The sequence below is a fragment of the Pseudophryne corroboree genome, chromosome 2 (genome assembly GCF_028390025.1).
Source record: "Pseudophryne corroboree isolate aPseCor3 chromosome 2, aPseCor3.hap2, whole genome shotgun sequence".
Classification (NCBI taxonomy): domain Eukaryota; kingdom Metazoa; phylum Chordata; class Amphibia; order Anura; family Myobatrachidae; genus Pseudophryne; species Pseudophryne corroboree.
The window spans coordinates 669,275,356-669,294,861 of record NC_086445.1 but is presented as its reverse complement, the minus strand read 5'-3'; the positions used below and the strand labels follow the sequence as shown (position 1 = coordinate 669,294,861).

Below are 19,506 nucleotides of genomic sequence, written 5' to 3'. Positions count from 1 at the left end.
CCTCGGTCGTCCGGAGCCGCGCCGCCGTCCCCCTTGCAGAGCCAGAAGCAAGAAGAACGTCCAGGAAATCGGCGGCAGAAGACTCCGGTCTTCATTAAGGTAGCGCACAGCACTGCAGCTGTGCGCCATTGCTCCCTGTGCACACCACATACTCCGGTCACTGATGGGTGCAGGGCACTGGGGGGGGGGGGCGCCCTGGCCAGCAATTAGAGTACCTTAAGAGTGGCAAATCACACATAATATAGCCTAATAAGCTATATATGTGTAAAATACCCCTGCCACATTATGATTATAAGAGCGGGAGAAGTCAGCCGAAAAAGGGGCGGGGCTATCTCCCTCAGCACACTGGCGCCATTTTCTCATCACAGTGCAGCTGGAAGACAGCTCCCCAGGCTCTCCCCTGTAGTTTTCAGGCTCAAAGGGTTAAAAATAGAGGGGGGGGCACTAAATTTAGGCGCAAATCTGTGTATTATAGCAGGTATAAGGGAAAAATCACTGTGGGTAGTGTGAATCCCTGCATTATATAGCGCTCTGGTGTGTGCTGGCATACTCTCTCTCTGTCTCCCCTAAGGACTTTGTGGGGTCCTGTCCTCAGTCAGAGCATTCCCTGTGTGTGTGCGGTGTGTCGGTACGGCTGTGTCGACATGTTTGATGAGGAGGCTTATGTGGAGGCGGAGCAGATGCCGATAAATGTGATGTCACCCCCTGCGTGGTCGACACCTGAGTGGATGGACATGTGGAAGGAATTACGTGACAGTGTCAACTCCTTACATAAAAGGTTTGACGACATAGCAGATGTGGGACAGCCGGCTTCTCAGCCCGTGCCTGCCCAGGCGTCTCAAAAGCCATCAGGGGCCCTAAAACGCCCACTACCTCAGATGGCAGACACAGATGTCGACACGGATACTGACTCCAGTGTCGACGACGATGAGACTACTGTACATTCCAATAGAGCCACCCGTTACATGATTACGGCAATAAAAAATGTGTTGCACATTTCTGATATTACCCCAGGTACCACAAAAAAGGGTATTATGTTTGGGGAGAAAAAAGCTTCCAGTGGTTTTTCCCCCATCTGATGAACTAAATGTGTGAAGAAGCGTGAGTTTCCCCCGATAAGAAACTGGTAATTTTTAAAAGGTTACTAATGGCGTACCCTTTCCCGCCAGAGGATAGGTCACGTTGGGAGACATCCCCTAGGGTGGATAAAGCGCTCACACGTCTGTCAAAGAAGGTGGCACTACCGTCTCAGGACACGGCCGCCCTAAAGGAGCCTGCAGATAGAATGCAGGAGGCTATCCTGAAGTCTGTATATACACACTCAGGCATTATACTGAGACCAGCTATTGCTTCAGCATGAATGTGCAGTGCTGCAGCTGCGTGGTCAGATTCTCTGTACCTTAGACAGGGACACTATATTGCTAACCATAGAGCATATTAAAGACGCAGTTTTATACATGAGAGATGTACAGAGGGATAATTGCCGACTGGCATCTAAAATAAACGCAATGTCCATTTCTGCCAGGAACTCGGCAGTGGACAGGTGATGCTGATTCTAAAAGGCACATGGAAGTTTTGCCTTACAAGGGTGAGGAGATGTTTGGGGATGGTCTCTCGGACCTCGTTTCCACAGCTACAGCTGGGAAATCAACATTTTGCCGCATGTTCCCTCACAGCCAAAGAAAGCACCGTATTATCAGATACAGTCCTTTCGGCCCCAGAAAGGCAAGCGGGTTAAAGGCGCGTCCTTTCTGCCCAGAGGCAGAGGTAGAGGGAAAATGCTGCAGCATACAGCCAGTTCCCAGGAACAAAAGTCCTCCCCCGCTTCCTCTAAGTCCACCGCATGACGCTGGGGCTCCACAGGCGGAGCCAGGTACGGTGGGGGCCCGTCTCAAGAATTTCAGCGACCGGTGGGCTCGCTCACGGGTGGATCCCTGGATTCTACAGGTAGTATCTCAGGGGTACAAGCTGGAATTCGAGACGTCTCCCCCTCGCCGTTTCCTCAAATCTGCCTTGCCGACAGCTCCCTCAGACAGGGAGGCAGTGCTGGAGGCAATTCACAAGCTGTATTCGCAGCAGGTGATAGTAAAGGTACCCCTTCTTCAACAGGGACGGGGTTACTATTCCACAATGTTTGTGGTACCGAAACCGGACGGTTCGGTGAGACCCATTTTAAATTTGAAATCCTTGAACACTTATATACGAAGGTTCAAGTTCAAAATGGAATCGCTCAGGGCGGTTATTGCAAGCCTGGACGAAGGGGATTACATGGTATCACTGGACATCAAGGATGCTTACCTGCATGTCCCCATTTACCCCCCTCACCAGGAGTACCTCAGATTTGTGGTACAGGACTGTCATTACCAATTCCAGACGTTGCCGTTTGGTCTGTCCACGGCACTGAGGGTATTTACCAAGGTAATGGCAGAGATGATGATGCTCCTTCGAAGGAAGGGAGTTATAATTATCCCGTACTTGGACGATCTCCTTATAAAGGCGAGGTCCAGGGAACAGTTGATCGGAGTAGCACTAGCTGGGGCAGTGCTACAACAGCACGGTTGGATCCTGAACATTCCGAAGTCGCAGCTGGTTCCTACAACGCGTCTACTGTTCCTGGGGATGGTTCTCGACACAGAACAGAAAAAAGTGTTTCTCCCGGAGGAGAAGGCCAAGGAGTTGTCATCTCTAGTCGGAGACCTCCTAAAACCAAAACAGGTGTCTGTGCACTATTGCACGCGAGTCCTGGGAAAGATGGTGGCTTCTTACGAAGCAATTCCATTCGGAGGGTTCCATGCAAGGATCTTTCAGTGGGATCTGTTGGACAGGTGGTCCGGATCGCATCTTCAGATGCATCGGCTGATAACCCTGTCTCCAAGGGCCAGGGTGTCGCTGTTGTGATGGCTGCAGAGTGCTCATCTTCCAGAGGGCCGCAGATTCGGCATACAGGACTGGGTCCTGGTGACCACGGATGCCAGCCTTCGAGTTTGGGGGTAGTCACACAGGGAAGAAACTTCCAAGGACAATGGTCAAGTCAGGAGACTTCCCTACACATAAATATTCTGGAACTAAGGGCCATTTGCAATGCCCTAAGTCAGGCAAGACCCCTGCTTCAAAACCAGCCGGTGCTGATCTAGTCAGACAACATCACGGCGGTCGCCCATGTAAACCGACAGGGCGGCACAAGAAGCAGGATGGCAATGGCACATGGATTCTCCGATGGGCGGAAAATCATGTGTTAGCACTGTCAGCAGTGTTCATTCCCGGAGTGGACAACTGGGAAGCAGACTTTCTCAGCAGACACGACCTCCACCCAGGAGAGTGGGGACTTCATCCAGAAGTCTTCCAAATGATTGTACACCATTGGGAAGGGCCACAGGTGGACATGATGGCGTCCCGCCTCAACAAAAAGCTAAAATGTTATTGCGCCAGGTCAAGGGACCCTCAGGCGATAGCTGTGGACACTCTGGTAACACCGTGGGTGTACTAGTCGGTGTATGTGTTCCTTCCTCTGCCTCTCATACCCAAGGTACTGAGAATAATAAGAAGGAGAGGAGTAAGAACTATACTCGTGGTTCCGGATTGGCCAAGAAGATCTTGGTACCCAGAACTTCAAGAAATGATCTCAGAGGACCTATGGCCTCTGCCGCTCAGACTGGACCTGCTGCAGCAGGGGCCCTGTCTGTTCCAAGACTTACCGCCGCTGGTTTGACGGCATGGCGGTTGAACACCGGATCCTAAAGGAAAAGGGCATTCCAGATAAAGTAATTCCTACGCTGATTAAGGCTAGGAAAGATGTGACCGCAAAATATTATCACCGCATATGGCGAAAATATGTTGCTTAGTGTGAGGCCAGGAAGGCCCCAACGGAGGAATTTCAACTGGGTCGATTTCTGCACTTCCTACAGTCAGGAGTGACTATGGGCCTCAAATGGGTTCCAGTAAGGTCCAGTTTTCGGCTCTGTCCATTTTCTTCCAAAAAGAACTGGCTTCATTGCCTGAAGTTCAGACTTTTGTTAAGGGAGGGCTGCATATTCAGCCCCCGTTTGTGCCTCCAGTGGCACCGTGGGATTTCAACGTGGTGTTGGATTGGTTTGAACCACTTAAATCCGTGGAGCTAAAATACCTCACGTGGACAGTGGTCATGCTGTTGGCCTTGGCGTCGGCCAGGCGTGTATCAGAATTGGCGGCTTTGTCATGCAAATGCCCTTATCTGATTTTTCATAAGGATAGGGCGGAATTGAGGACTCGTTCCCAATTTCTCCCAAAGGTGGTTTCAGCTTTTCATTTGAACCAGCCTATTGTGGTGCCTGCGGCTACTCGTGACTTGGAGGATTCCAAGTTGCTGGACTTAGTCCGGGCCCTAAAAATCTATGTTTCCAGGACAGCTGGAGTCAGAAAGACTGACTCGCTATTTATCCTGCATGCACCCAACAAGTTGGGTGCGCCTGCTTCAAAGCAGACTATTGCTCGCTGGATCTGTAGCACGATTCAACTTGCACATTCTGCGGCTGGACTGCCGCATCCTAAATCTGTAAAAGCCCATTCCACGAGGAAGGTGGGCTCTTCTTGGGCGGCTGCCCGAGGGGTCTCGGCTTTACAACTTTGCCGAGCAGCTACTTGGTCGGGGTCAAACACATTTGCTAAAGTCTACAAGTTTGATACTCTGGCTGAGGAGGACCTAGAGTTCGCTCATTCGGTGCTGCAGAGTCATCCGCACTCTCCCGCCAGTTTGGGAGCTTTGGTATAATCCCCATGGTCCTTACGGAGTTCCCAGCATCCACTTAGGACGTTAGAGAAAATAAGATTTTACTCACCGGTAAATCTATTTCTCGTAGTCCGTAGTGGATGCTGAGTGCCCGTCCCAAGTGCGGATTGTCTGCAATACTTGTATATAGTTATTGTTTAACTAAAGGGTTATTGTTGAGCCATCTGTTGAGAGGCTCAGTTATATTTCATACTGTTAACTGGGTATACTATCACGAGTTATACGGTGTGGCTGGTATGAGTCTTACCCGGGATTCCAAATCCTTTCCTTATTGTGTCAGCTCTTCCGGGCACAGTATCCTAACTGAGGTCTGGAGGAGGGTCATAGAGGGAGGAGCCAGTACACACCAGGTAGTCCTAAAGCTTTCTTTAGTTGTGCCCAGTCTCCTGCGGAGCCGCTATTCCCCATGGTCCTTACGGAGTTCCCAGCATCCACTACGGACTACGAGAAATAGATTTACCGGTGAGTAAAATCTTACTTTATATATATATATATATATATATATATATATATATACACACACACACACACACACACACACACACACACACACACACACACGCGCGTTCGGCACTCCCACTAGAGATATTCAACTTGCCGGGTGCCCTCCTTCAATAAAGTTAATATATTTAATGTAGTGGACTGCACTCACGGACTTCTCTCAGACAGGACTGGGCTCTCCCGGATTTATTTCAACGCTTCGGTCTTTAATAAACCTTCGTCAGGAATCAAACGAGTAGAAAAAACAGTCTTACCTTTATACCAGAAATCACCAATACCCCTTTTCCACTTACGAGCACGGGTCGCAGCCGGGAGCCTGACACGGGAGCTGCCCCCTGCTGCGACCCGTGCTCGGCCCCTTTCCCATCAGCAGTCACAACCCGGCATATGCCGGGTTGGTGACGCTTCTAGTGACGCGGCAGGGGCGGCGCAGGGAGATCACATGATCTCCCAGCGCCGCCCTTCCATACAGTGTAAATGGGAGCCGTGTCACATCGACACGGCTCCCGTTTACACTACAACTCTACCCGGATCAGTCCCGTGTCCTACCCAGGTAAATAGCCGGGTAGGATTCACGGGTCACTTGATCCGGGTTTACCCTTTTCCACTTGCAAAAAACACGGGTAAATGCGCGCCCCCGTGCATTTACCCGTGTTTTTTGAGCTAGTGGAAAAGGGGTATTAGTGACATTGAACCGTGCACAGCGTCTTCCGCTGACGTCATCACCAACAGATGGCGCCGTTGCAAACCTAATGTGGAAACTGTATACAAAACAAGCAATATTGTTCAAAACTCACAGTATCCACAGTATTAACATAATATGCAACAAAGTAACGCATTACAAAAAGCAATTCAAGGATAACCTTTCATTTAACCCATGCGGAGGAGATAATATTCAGGAGGTGTATCCATTTAGCCTCTTATCTTCCCTCACATGATCCAGCATTTTGTAACGTAGGGAGGATAGCCTGTGTTTACATGCTTTAAAGTGCTTTGCTACCGGTTGGTCTATGTTGCCTTCAAGCGCCTGCTTAATGGTGCTACGGTGCTGTGCCATGCATTCTTTATATTGGCACACCGTTTTTCCAATATAATACATGCTCAAGGGACATGTGATGCAGTAAATGACATACCTGCTACTGCAGGTGAATACATGCAGCAACTTTATCTTTTTCCCTGTGTGTGGGTGTACAACATAAACCCATGTCTCCAAATATGAGCATGTAGTGCACCCTAGACACTTACAGTTCCCTAGCTTCTTAGTTAAGAAATGCTCCCGATTAGATGGAGAAGGTGAGATGTCAGCATGCACAACGTAGTCCCAAATATTTTTACCCCTTGTATAACAATGGAGTAGGGAGCGATCAACCAAATCAAGCAATTCAGGGTCTGATTGTATCACCGGACAGATTTTCTTAGCAGTAGTTGTTCATTTATTACTTGACATTGTATAATTGTTAACCCATGTTACTGATGAGTCTATTTTACTTGTACTAATGGCTGTTGATTCTTTAACTTTTTAGGTGCAGCCAACGCTTTAGTTCTTGCTATACGTAGGTCTTTACTACAATAACCCCTTTCAAGAAATGTTCTTGTCATCTTATCCACCTCATCAGCAGGGTCATTGCAAATGCGATGTACCCTCAGATATTGTGAGTTAAGGCAGACCTCTTTTTAACGAGTCTGGTGGTGACTGGATACCTGAAGAATGTTATTACAGTCAGTGGGTTTCTGGTAAATCGAAGTAATGAAACTCGATCCACTGATCCTCCCCTCAACATCCATGAAGTGTATCGATTCCTTCTGGATCTCATAAGTCAGGCATGTCCAAACTGCGGCCCTCCAGCTGTTGAGAAACTACACATCCCAGCATGCCCTGACACAGCGTTAGCATTCTCTGACAGCAACACTGTGTCAGGGCATGCTGGGATATGTAGTTTCACAACAGCTGGAGGGCCACAGTTTGAACATGCCTGTCATAAGTGAACCGGATATTTTGGTCCAAAGTGTTAATCTCCCGCATCATAGTGTGAAACATTTCTGTGGTACCCATCCAGATGGTGACTGTTTTCCATGGTGACTGTTTTCACATTATGTTTGTCCCTGCTGCTGCCCCGGCGCCGTCTGTTAGTGATGACGTTAGCGGCACTGTGCACGGTTCAATGCCACTTGGTGATTTCTGGTATAAAGGTAAGACTGTTTTTTATACTAATTTGATTTCTGACAAAGGCTTATTAAAGACCGAAAAGTTGAAATAAATCTGGGAGACTCCAGTCCTGTTTGTGAGAAGTCTGCTACATTAGATATAGATAGAGATAGATATATAGAGTGTGTATATATATATATATATATGTGTATGTATGTATGTATGTGTATACATACATATATATATATATATACCGTGAAACTTGCCCCATGGTTGTACATACTGTGGGCCCTCCTCTTCCCCAGTCTCTAAGCTATGTGGGTCAGGCGGTAATTTGTTACTTCTCTGTAGTGCAGTTGCTTACTTTCTCTTAGGGTGGGCACAAGTTAGACGATATGTTGTCTATTACTGCGGATCAGAGCGTCACATTGTCTAGTGTGTTCTGTCTCATTATGTGTGTATGGACAACCAGTGTATTTTTAAATCTGTCATCCTGCCAGCTGTGGTCCAGGTCGTTGTAATGTGTACCCGGCCTTAGAACTTGCTCACGCGCGGTCTGATATGTACCGGGTATACCAGTCTGCAGGCTAACTCACCGGAATCACGATTGTACCTGCATTGTGCAGACTATTGCATAAGGCCTATGGACACATTCTGTTAAAGACCAGTGGGCTTTAGACATCAGAAGAAATTAATACAAGAGTTGTACAATCCTACTCTCCATTAGACCCAGCAGAGCTAGGGGCGTTACTGAACTGGCTACAAGTCTTAAAGCAGGAGCAATTTCTCCAGTTCCCTCAGATCAGAAGGGTGAAGTATTTTATTCCAGACTATTCTTTTGTCAAAAACCTTTGGCGCTCTTTACAGTGCTAGATCATTTTGAACGTGTTCATGAATTCTTCCCTCTCTGCCATCAGTTAAGGGTCTTTTCTCATATCCATAAAGATGATTTTGTACATCTTACAGTCACAGTTCAACACAGGACTTCTCTCGGCTTTTGGGCAGTGAGATAACACTTCTAATGTACCTCTCTGCCTATTGGCATGGAAACATCTCCAAGAGCCTTTACAGAAGTGCTAGAGACCTTGGTGGAGGAGTTAGGTTAACAGGGGGTCATGATATAGCCATACCTGGATTGCACCATTATGTTATACACTGAAACCTTAGTTCACAAAATATGGCTGGATTGTGATCAGATGAAAAATGCTAAGCACCAAAACAACTATTAGGTGTAAATATAGGGTTAATGCTTGCCACAGCGTTCAAAAAAGTGGGAATGCCGATTACTAGGAGCACAGGGAAAGAAAATATTGGTGCAGTGACGCAGTCCTTTCTTAAATATCGATTTTAATAAGGATACCATTGTACAGTATACAAATTTTATTACAAAATTCTGAAATATATATGCGTGACAGATGTAGGTGCTACTTGCTGGGATCTCATCTCTGAGAGATAGCACAATGGACATATATTGGCAAGCCGCTCAATCAGATTGTGATTTCACTCAGGTGCTAAAAGGGAGGGGTAATTCTGTGTAAGAAAAAACAATGTGTTCCCTAATGCACACTGAGTGAAAAATACTACATAATAATCAGATAATACGGAGATCTTCGTTGCGTATATCTGCAGATTTAGGGTTAAGCCCCCAGGCCGATCGGCAAGGCGTCTCCGTCACTGGGGGTCCCTAATACTAGGTATGGGTCCGGGGTGCAGGACCCCATCACGTCGGCACAGGTCGGCTACCCCTGGTCAGCACACAGGTGAAAATTTAATAAGGGTTAATAAGAAGCACATAAGTGCTAATGTAAGTGAAGTGTGATTAAAATAATACAAAAATATATACAAAGTGATGGGGAAATCATAAGTGTTAATAAAATGTTAGGGTGTGCCGACCTGAAGCCGCCCAGCCATAGGGGCCACCGCACCCCACACCCACCCCATAAATAATTACACATATGTCTGGGTCTGAATGCCCAGTGTAAGGACACACGATAATGGCTCTTACAGCATCTGAGAGCCAGCTTACCTGGAGCACCCCTAACTGCTCCAATGGCACTCTGGAGTCGGCAATCCCTCCTAATACTGACCCATCCATGCCTCTCTAAATACAATGCACATATTTTGGCAAGCTGCTCAATCAGATTGTTGATGTCACTCAGGTGCTAAAAGGGAGGGGTAATTCTGTGTTCCCTAATGCACACTGAGTGAAAAATAATACTACATAATAATCAGATAATACGGAGATCTTAGTTGCGTATATCTGCAGATATAGGGTTAAGCCCCCAGGCCGATCGGCAAGGCGTCTCCTTCACAGGGGGTCCCTAATAAGATAGCACAATGGTACAGATAACCGAAAAGAAAACCATCTCAGAGTATTCTCCAACAACAGAAAAGTGGTGGCCTTCATGAATCAACTTGGATGTACCAGAAGCAGGGCTTGTGATGGTGGAAGTAGCAAAATGAATACTTTGGTTAGAAACCTACGATCACTTATAGCATTCTATGTTGCAGGCAAAGAGAATTCAGTGGCAGATTAGCTCAGCCGTAGGCAAGTGGTTCCAGAGGAATGGTCTCTACATCAGGATATCTTCCAACTGCTGATAGTAATGTTCATCTGAGGAAGTCTTTCTCAGGTACCAAGATTTTTCTCTCAACACACTTCCAGGGACAAAAGGAGTGATACATTTACAGTCTCATGGAGGTTTCAGCCAGCCTAGGCTTCTCTCCGTTTGCGAAGGTGGTTAAAAAGAAAGTAGAAATTACAGCAATTATCCATTATTTACAATGGAGTGTACCCAAGCAATTCAGTAGTGGGGGCCACAAAAAAACACTGTTTCCCACCCATGTTCTACATGCTCTAATTTTCAGTGGCTGCTTGGGAAGTCCCTCAGACATAGGGGAAGAGGAGAAGCAATGTTCTATAACATCAGGGTAATGTTAGTCTTTACCTGTATAAATTGCTGTTTTACGAAGGCTTAATATGAAATTGCGTAGCATGCTTCCACTATGTCCTTTAAGCTACCAGTCACCAACTTACACATGAGCTGTCTGCCCAGCAATATGCCAAGTTGCTTGTTCACAAGATTTAGGTTAATGAAAAGCTGGGCACTTATCTAGTGTAGTACTCATGAAATTGCTATTTTTCTTGAATAAAATGCACATACTAAAACACTGCTTAACATTTAGGGATTTTCATCGGATATTTTAAAGGAGGCAAAGCCTTCACTTTGATTGTCTATGGAGCAAGACTTCTGTATACTTGGCTATCTGGAGGTAGCACTTGCAATCTGTACATCAGTTTGTACATTAAAGCTGAAAGCCAACTGATGTTTGTTTTTGTTTCTATATTTTACCAGGAATCTGATTAATTTCTCTGACGTCCTAAGTGGATGCTGGGGACTCCGTCAGGACCATGGGGATTAGCGGCTCCGCAGGAGACAGGGCACAAAACTAAAGCTTTAGGATCAGGTGGTGTGTACTGGCTCCTCCCCCTATGACCCTCCTCCAAGCCTCAGTTAGGTTTTTGTGCCCGTCCGAGCAGGGTGCAATCTAGGTGGCTCTCTTAAGGAGCTGCTTAGAAAAAGTTTTTAGGTTTCTTATTTTCAGTGAGTCCTGCTGGCAACAGGCTCACTGCATCGAGGGACTTAGGGGGAGAGAAGTTCAACTCACCTGCGTGCAGGATGGATTGGCTTCTTAGGCTACTGGACACCATTAGCTCCAGAGGGAGTCGGAACACAGGTCTCACCCTGGGGTTCGTCCCGGAGCCGCGCCGCCGACCCCCCTTGCAGATGCTGAAGATTGAAGGTCCAGAAACCGGCGGCAGAAGGCTTTTCAGTCTTCATGAAGGTAGCGCACAGCACTGCATCTGTGCGCCATTGTTGTCACACACTTCACACCAACGGTCACGGAGGGTGCAGGGCGTTGCTGGGGGCGCCCTGGGCAGCAATGTATAATACCTTATTCTGGCTAAAAATACATCACATATAGCCCCTGGAGGCTATATGGATGTATTTAACCCCTGCCAGGTCTCAGAAAAACGGGAGAAGAAGCCCGCCGAAAAGGGGGCGGGGCCTATTCTCCTCAGCACACAGCGCCATTTTCCCTCACATAAAGGCTGTTGGGAAGGCTCCCAGGCTCTCCCCTGCACTGCACTACAGAAACAGGGTTAAAACAGAGAGGGGGGGCACTTATTTGGCGATATGTATATATATATATTAAAATGCTATAAGGGAAAAACACTTATATAAAGGTTGTCCCTGTATAATATAGCGTTTTTGGTGTGTGCTGGCAAACTCTCCCTCTGTCTCCCCAAAGGGCTAGTGGGGTCCTGTCCTCTATCAGAGCATTCCCTGTGTGTGTGCTGTGTGTCGGTACTTGTGTGTCGACATGTATGAGGACGATGTTGGTGAGGAGGCGGAGCAATTGCCGGTAATGGTGATGTCACTCTCTAGGGAGTCGACACCGGAATGGATGGCTTATTTAAGGAATTACGTGATAATGTCAACACGCTGCAAGGTCGGTTGACGACATGAGACGGCCGGCAAACCAATTAGTACCTGTCCAGGCGTCTAAAACACCGTCAGGGGCGTTAAAACGTCCTTTTACCTCAGTCGGTCGACACAGACACAGACACGGACACTGACTCCAGTGTCGACGGTGAAGAAACAAACGTATTTTCCTTTAGGGCCACACGTTACTTGTTAAGGGCAATGAAGGAGATGTTACATATTTCTGATACTACAAGTACCACAAAAAAGGGTATTATGTGGAGTGTGAAAAAACTACATGTGGTTTTTCCTGAATCAGATAAATTAAATGAAGTGTGTGATGATGCGTGGGTTTCCCCCGATAGAAAATTATTGGCGGTATACCTTTTCCCGCCAGAAGTTATGGCGCGTTGGGAAACACACCTTAGGGTGGATAAGGCGCTCACACGCTTATCAAAACAAGTGGCGTTACCGTCTCCAGATACGGCCGCCCTCAAGGAGCCAGCTGATAGGAGGTTGGAAAATATCCTAAAAAGTATATACACACATACTGGTGTTATACTGCGACCAGCGATCGCCTCAGCCTGGATGGGCAGCGCTGGGGTGGCTTGGTCGGATTCCCTGACTGGAAATATTGATACCCTTGACAGGGACAGTATTTTATTGACTATAGAGCATTTAAAAGATGCATTTCTATATATGCGAAACTCTGGCATCAAGAGTAAGTGCGATGTCCATATCTGCCAGACGATGTTTCTGGACACGACAGTGGTCAGGTGATGCAGATTCCAAACGGCACATGGAAGTATTGCCGTATAAAGGGGAGGAGTTATTTGGGGTCGGTCCATCGGACCTGGTGGCCACGGCAACAGCTAGAAAATCCACCTTTTTTTACCCCAAGTCACATCTCAGCAGAAAAAGACATAGTCTTTTCAGCCTCAGTCCTTTCGTCCCCATAATATCTGCCCAGGGATAGAGGTAAGGGAAGAAGACTGCAGCAGGCAGCCCATTCCCAGGAACAGAAGCCTTCCACCGCTTCTGCCAAGTCCTCAGCATGACGCTGGGGCCGTACAAACAGGTGCGGTGGGGGGTCGTCTCAAGAGTTTCAGCACGCAGTGGGCTCACTCGCAAGTGGACCCCTGGATCCTACAAGTAGTATCCCAGGGGTACAGATTGGAAATTCGAGACGTCTCCCCCTCGCAGGTTCCTGAAGTTTGCTTTACCAACGTCTACCTCCGACAGGGAGGCAGTATTGGAAACAATTCACAAGCTGTATTCCCAGCAGGTGATAATCAAAGTACCCCTCCTACAACAAGTAAAGGGGTATTATTCCACACTATATTGTGGTACTGAAGCCAGACGGCTCGGTGAGACCTATTCTAAATGGAGTCACTCAGAGCAGTGATAGCGAACCAGGAAGAAGGGGACTATATGGTGTCCCTGGACATCAAGGATGCTTACCTCCATGTCCAAATTTGCCCTTCTCACAAAGGGTACCTCAGGTTCGTGGTACAAAACTGTCACTATCAGTTTCAGACGCTGCCGTTTGGATTGTCCACGGCACCCCGGGTCTTTACCAAGGTAATGGCCGAAATGATGATTCTTCTTCAAAGAAAAGGCGTCTTAATTATCCCTTACTTGGACGATCTCCTGATAAGGGCAAGGTCCAGAGAACAGTTGGAGTTCGGAGTAGCACTATCTCAAGTAGTTCTACGACAGCACGGGTGGATTCTAAATATTCCAAAATCGCAGCTGTCTCCGACGACACGTCTGCTGTCCCTAGGGATGATTCTGGACACAGTCCAGAAAAAGGTGTTTCTCCCGGAGGAGAAAGCCAGGGAGTTATCCGAGCTAGTCAGGAACCTCCAAAAACCAGGAAAAGTGTCAGTGCATCATTGCACAAGGGTCCTGGGAAAAATGGTGGCTTCTTACGAAGCGATTCCATTCGGCAGATTTCACGCAAGAACTTTTCAGTGGGATCTGCTGGACAAATGGTCCGGATCGCATCTTCAGATGCATCAGCGGATAACCCTGTCTCCAAGGACAAGGGTGTCTCTTCTGTGGTGGCTGCAGAGTGCTCATCTACTAAAGTGCCACAGTTATGCATTCAGGACTGGGTCCTGGTGACCACGGATTCCAGCTTGAAAGGCTGGGGAGCAGTCACACAGGGAAAAAATTTCCAGGGAGTGTGATCAAGTCTGGGGACTTCTCTCCGCATAAATATACTGGAGCTAAGAGCAATTTACAATGCTCTAAGCTTAGCAAGACCTCTGCTTCAAGGTCAGCCGGTATTGATCCAGTGGGACAACATCACGGCAGTCGCCCACGTAAACAGACAGGGCGGCACAAGAAGCAGGAGGACAATGGCAGAAACTGCAAGGATTCTTCGCTGGGCGGAAAATCATGTGATAGCACTGTCAGCAGTTTTCATTCCGGGAGTGGACAACTGGGAAGCAGACTTCCTCAGCACGACCTCCACCCGGGAGAGTGGGGACTTCATCGAGAAGTTGTTTCCACATGATTGTGCACCGTTGGGAAAGACCAAAGGTGGACATGATGGCGTCCCGCCTGAACAAAAAACTGGACAGGTATTGCGCCAGGTCAAGAGACCCTCAGGAAATAGCTGTGGACGTTCTGGTAACACCATGGGTGTACCAGTCGGTGTATGTGTTCCCTCCTCTGCTTCTCATACCAAAGGTACTGAGAATTATAAGACGTAGAGGAGTAAGAACTATACTCGTGGCTCCGGATGGGCCAAGAAGGACTTGGTACCCGGAACTTCATGAGATGCTCACAGAGGACTCAGGGCCTCTGCCGATAAGAAGGGACTTGCTTCAGCAAGTACCATGTCTGTTCCAAGACTTACCGCGGGTGCGTTTGACGGCATGGCGGTTGAACGCCGGATCCTAAGGGAAAAAAGGCATTCCGGAAGAGGTCATTCCTACCCTGGTCAAAGCCAGGAAGGAGGTGACCGCACAACATTATCACCACATGTGGCGAAAATATGTTGCGTGGTGTGAGGCCAGGAAGGCCCCACGAAGAAATTTCAACTCGGTCGATTCCTGCATTTCCTGCAAACAGGAGTGTCTATGGGCCTCAAATTGGGGTCCATTAAGGTTCAAATTTCGGCCCTGTCGATTTTCTTCCAGAAAGAATTGGCTTCAGTTCCTGAAGTCCAGAAATTTGACAAGGGAGTACTGCATATACAACCCCCTTTTGTGCCTCCAGTGGCACTGTGGGATCTCAACGTAGTCCTGGGATTCCTCAAATCACGTTGGTTTAAACCGCTCAAATCTGTGGATTTGAAATATCTCACATGGAAAGTGACCATGATGTTGGCCCTGGCCTCGGCCAGGCGAGTGTCAGAATTGGCGGCTTTGTCTCACAAAAGCCCATATCTGATTGTCCATTCGGACAGGGCAGAGCTGCGGACTCGTCCCCAGTTTCTCCTTAAGGTGGTGTCAGCGTTTCATCTGAACCAGCTTATTGTGGTACCTGCGGCTACTAGAGACTTGGAGGACTCCAAGTTGCTAGATGTTGTCAGGGCCCTGAAAATATAGATTCCAGGACGGCTGGAGTCAGGAAAACTGACTTGCTGTTATCCTGTATGCACCCAAAAAACTGGGTGCTCTTGCTTCTAAGCAGACGATTGCTAGTTGAATGTGTACTACAATTCAGCTTGCACATTCTGTGGCAGGACTGCCACAGCCAAAATATATAAATGCCCATTCCACAAGGAAGGTGGGCTCATCTTGGGCGACTGCCCGAGGGGTCTCGGCTTTACAACTTGCCGAGCTGCTACTTGGTCAGGGGCACACCCTGGCTGAGGAGGACCTGGAGTTCTCTCACTCGGTGCTGCAGAGTCATCCGCACTCTCCCGCCCGTTTGGGAGCTTTGGTATAATCCCCATGGTCCTGACGGAGTCCCCAGCATCCACTACGGACTACGAGAAATAGATTTATCGGTAAGTAAAATCTTATTTTTCCTAGAATGTCCTTAAAACATAGTTTTCCCTCCACATAAACATCCCAACAGAGAATTTGCAGAGTACCTCAGGTGTAATTCATCTGTGTTTCAGCTCTCACACTCGTTAAAAGAGGACATTGACAAAGAAACAGGAGATAACATAGAGTCGTTATGGGTTGAGATTTCAAGTGGGGGGTAGAGACAAAAAAAGGACATGCTACATGCTAAAAACCGTCGGCTATTAATGTGACTGAATTAGAAGTCTTGCTACAAATTGAAAAAGCTGCAGGACTGGAGGAGGTCCTAATCATTAGGTATTTTAATTATTCGGACATAAATTGGAACAATTAATCATGTGATACAGCAAGGGAAAACAGGTTCTTAAATATGCTAAAAGATCACTCCTTGTCTCAAGAAGTCGAGGAATCTACTAGAATTAAGGCTATACTGGACCTTGTACTAACTAGTATTTGATATAATCTCCATATTAAAGTAGGGGAAACCTTGGAGAATAGCGATCATAATATGGTCACATTCGATATTAGTTTTCAAAAACATCACTATAAGGGTTCAACTAAGACTTAGAAGAGCAAATTCAACATGCTGAAACGAGCACTAAAAGACATTGATTGGAAAACCTTGTTTCATGATAAGAACACTGCTGAAATGTGGGATGCTTTTAAAATTGTGCTTGACAAGTATACTCAGAAATTAATTCCCGTGGGCAGTAAACGTAGGAGTATTACAATTAAACCAATGTGGCTTAATAAGAAGGTTAAGGAAGTAATGGATAAAAAGAGGCGTGTTTTCTAGGCGTTAAAATCCGATGGGACGGCGTAGTCGTTCCAGTACTACAAGGAATGTAACAAAATATGCATAAAAAATTAACCAGAGTTGCTAGAATAGAAAATGAAATACAAATCGCTGAGTAAAAAAACTTTTTAGGTTTTGTTTTAAGTATCTAAACGGGAAAAGTTTAAAAAAGAGAATATAGGGTCATTAAAAGGTGAGTTGGGAGTCTTGATTAATGATGACAAAGATAAAGCTGAAATATTGAACACGTTTACTAGAGAGGACCGGATGGAGGGGGCAGTGCACAGCAAATGCAACGTTAATGTCATGTTACGAAGTAATTGTTTAATTGAGGAAATAGTAGGGGAGAGACTAAGCAGAATTAAGATAAATAAATCTCCAGGTCTGGATTCACTTCAACCAAGGGTTCTTATGGAGCTTTACTCAGAACATTATAAAGCCTTTATTTCTGTAGTGGGGTAAACTGGGTTCCACAGGTAATACATCGGGGTGTAGAGATGGATCTTGATTCAGAGGCACCAACAGGCTAAATCCCAGAATGCATTGCGGGGCCTCCTCTAAAACTGATCTCACAGTGCCTGGAATCAGGGTTATAGAGTTGGTGCCTGCATGAAGCAGGTCACTTAACAGGGGGCTGCGCTAGGCAGCCCTGAAAAAGCTTTTTAGAAGACTTCAAGGGCTGCAGCACTTCACATGTCAGTGTGACATACTGTGCTGCGCCTCCATCACCTTCCCAGCGGCGTCTCATTCTCCCGCTGGCTCTGTTCTCCGGTACTTGCAGCGGAGGCGCTTCGGTTCCTAGGCACACCACCGCAGATGCTCTCCTGGAACGTGTGGCTGCTACTAAGGGAGGAGGTAAGAGGGTCCCCCAGGTGGAACCCGCCATTAAATCACGTTCCGGACGCGGTTTAAGGAGACGAACCGCGACGCTGGCATGGACACTGTCACAGAGCAGGGACCCCACTATATTCACCAGGGCATGACAGCACAGGTCAGATAGTAAAATATCCACTTTAATAAGGCTCAATAGTACCCGGTGTTGAGGACCAACATAGGGGAAAAAGACACTTGACCTGTAGCCCCTCCCTCAGCTCTAGGCGCCATCTACTGCTTGTGTTCCCGCCCTGGAGCTGCCTAACACTCCCTCACTCCCGGACTGAGACTCTGGGTGCCATCTTCTCACAGTAGCTGCGACTGGTCTCCGGGACTGCAGGGCAAGTTCTCCTCTGTAATTCTGTGATTCATCAGCGCTGTGATTTTACAGACACTTAAGTATTCTACATGTCAGTTTAAGACCGTGTTAGTTAAGAACAATTGTATTATGATATACACATCTGGTCTCGGACCGCGCATTGTTTTATATATTATATAAACACAAATACCCAATTGCGCTAAGGTGTATATAGAGCAGCACCTCTAGAGAATCCTCCTGCTAGTAGAGGATCAGGAAAGGAATACTAAATGCTGTTCTGAGGGCGCTAGTCTCCTTTGTCTGTCTAGACAATACAGTATTGACATTTACAACATGGTAACCATTATAGAAATAATAAGATGTAAATCGATTCAAATTTATTCACAGTTCCATTAAAAAAAATAGGAAAGTACAAACATATACAGATTTTCATAAAAATACAAGGCAAATCCTTCCAGTTAGATAGATATAGCAATTTTCTTGGCCGGAATATTGCTCAGATGGTAGCACTGAAATCAAAAGAACATTGCACCCGACGCGTTTCGTCGCAAAGGACTTCCTCAGGGGTACATTATCTAAGTGATAAACAGAGTAACTCAGTACCACAGTATTGATAAATTTTGACGAGGAACCTACAACTCAGTTTGATGTCCCTGACCTAGTGGAGGCTATTAAGCTGATTCTACAAATCAATGATGATGTAGATCCCACTACTGTGCCTAAGAAACCTTATAAGTTTAAACGTCAGAAGGTAGTTAAAGTAGTCTTACTGCATTCTGACCATTTAGTAGACATACGTCAGGAACCCTAGTCGTCTTCAGGGAAGAAATTCTCCCTGTCTAAAAAGATGCTAGCTCATTATCCTCTCCCTGCTGAGTTGTGTAACAAGTGAGAAAATTCACTGCCGGTGGACTCCCATGTCACCTCGCCGAAGGAACCGACAGATAAGCGTGTGGAGCGATGCCTGGAGTCTATTTACTCCCTTACAGGAGCTGTACATAGACCAACTATAGCAGCCTCCTGGGCCACAAAAGGAGTTGAAGCATGGGTTCAGGCAATAGAGGATGAGCTGCCTCAGGATATATCTAACACTGCCAGACAATTTCTGTCTCATATTGCCACCGCCTCCCAATATATTAAGGAAGCGTCCTCTGAGGCAGGTGTAATGGCTGCCGAGGCGTCGACCACGTCCATCCTGGTTTGCCGAATTCTGTGGTTGAGGTCATGGAAGGTGGACCTGGACTCCAAAAAGACCTTGGAGGTACTTCCTTTTAAGGGAGACATCCTATTTGGGGAAGATCTGAAAAAGATCGTGACTGACTTAGCGGTTGCTAAAACTGCATTTCTCCCAAAATACTAATCCTTCTGCACAGAAGGCAAAGAGTACCACTTTTTGTTCCTCTTCGACATCAAGGGAAAGCAAAAGGTCAGACATGCCCGAGACAAGCTTGTACTCCCAAAACAAAACAATCATCCAAACAATACAAGCCTGCTGCATGACGGGGCGGGCCTCCCCCTGGGGGATCCCACAGTGGGAGGCTGACTTCTGCAGTTCACCCAGGTCTGGTTAAAGACCACTTCAGACACATGGGTGCGAGAAGTCGTCTCTCACGGTTACTCAATCTCTTTCAAGAGA

At 46.9% G+C, this 19,506-nt stretch overlaps 1 protein-coding gene across 7 annotated transcripts in view; it reads left to right on the top strand.

The window, feature by feature from the left end:
- Positions 1–19,506, top strand: part of USP49 (ubiquitin specific peptidase 49) — a 378,308-nt gene that overhangs the window by 306,908 nt on the left and 51,894 nt on the right. Inside the window, exon 6 of one of the 7 annotated variants that reach the window (XR_010236072.1) lies at positions 9,924–10,045. The exons of the other annotated variants lie outside the window; for them this stretch is intronic. The gene's annotated coding sequence lies outside the window, so the exon portion shown is untranslated. The remainder of the gene's footprint in view (positions 1–9,923; positions 10,046–19,506) is intronic. 7 annotated transcript variants of the gene reach the window in all.